Raw genomic sequence first — 1450 nt, forward strand, 5'->3', positions numbered from 1 at the left:
TCCCATCAGTCCGAGGGACATGAGGAGGCCATTCAGCCCCTCCAGCAAGATCTGACACTCAATACCAGAGTGGCTGACCCCCTCCTCCACCCCCCCTCCCACCCCAACCTCAGCCTGACCTCCATCTCCCGGCCTCCTCCCCTCGACCCCGTTTCTCCTTAACGTGCTCTCCACCTCCTCATCGCGCTGAGCCCATATCCCAGCATGCACCGTGCCCTGCGGCGGTGACTTCCACTGACCCCCACCCCCACCGAGAGAGAGAGAGAGAGGGGGGGTCATCCCTCCTGGTCCCTGTTTGAACTTTTGCTCCAAGACTTCCTGAACTCAACTGTCAGGACAGCAACCAGAATTGGGGTGAGGGGCTGAGTGGCCATCTTGACCCACTGCAGCCCATGTGCTGTGGGTGGACCCACAATGTCCCTGAGGGAGGGAATTCCGGGATTCTGACGTTTAAACCCGATTCATGTGGTGACAGAAATGAGAAAGGTTTCCTTCGAAAAACCAAGTCAATTTATGGCAAAACATTTAATGTTAATAAGAAAAGTGAAGTGGAAGCGACTGCGCTGTGGCTAGGCCAAGTTAACCTGAATGGTCCCATAGTGTTCAGGGATGTGTAGGTTAGGGTGGACTGGCCGTGCTAAATTGTCCCACAGTGTTCAGGGATGTGTAGGTTAGGGTGTATTGGCCGTGCTAAATTGTCCCACAGTGTTCAGGGATGTGTAGGTTAGGGTGGATTGGCCGTGCTAAATTGTCCCAGAGTGTTCAGGGATGTGTAGGTTAGGGTGGATTGGCCGTGCTAAATTGTCCCACAGTGTTCAGGGATGTGTCGGTTAGGGTGGATTGGCCGTGCTAAATTGTCCCCACAGTGTTCAGGGATGTGTAGGTGAGGGTGGATTGGCCGTGCTAAATTGTCCCACAGTGTTCAGGGATGTGTAGGTTAGGGTGGATTGGCCGTGCTAAATTGTCCCACAGTGTTCAGGGATGTGTAGGTTAGGGTGGATTGGCCGTGCTAAATTGTCCCATAGTGATCAGGGATGTGTAGTTAGGGTGGATTGGCCGTGCTAAATTGTCCCATAGTGTTCAGGGATGTGTAGGTTAGGGTGGATTGGCCGTGCTAAATTGTCCCATAGTGTTCAGGGATGTGTAGGTTAGGGTGGATTGGCCGTGCTAAATTGTCCCCACAGTGTTCAGGGATGTGTAGGTGAGGGTGGATTGGCCGTGCTAAATTGTCCCACAGTGTTCAGGGATGTGTAGGTTAGGGTGGATTGGCCGTGCTAAATTGTCCCACAGTGTTCAGGGATGTGTAGGTTAGGGTGGATTGGCCGTGCTAAATTGTCCCACAGTGTTCAGGATGTGTAGGTTAGGGTGGATTGGCCGTGCTAAATTGTCCCACAGTGTTCAGGGATGTGTCGGTTAGGGTGGATTGGCCGTGCTAAATTGTCCCACAGTG

This window comes from Chiloscyllium punctatum, chromosome 47 (genome assembly GCF_047496795.1).
Source record: "Chiloscyllium punctatum isolate Juve2018m chromosome 47, sChiPun1.3, whole genome shotgun sequence".
NCBI lineage: Eukaryota > Metazoa > Chordata > Chondrichthyes > Orectolobiformes > Hemiscylliidae > Chiloscyllium > Chiloscyllium punctatum.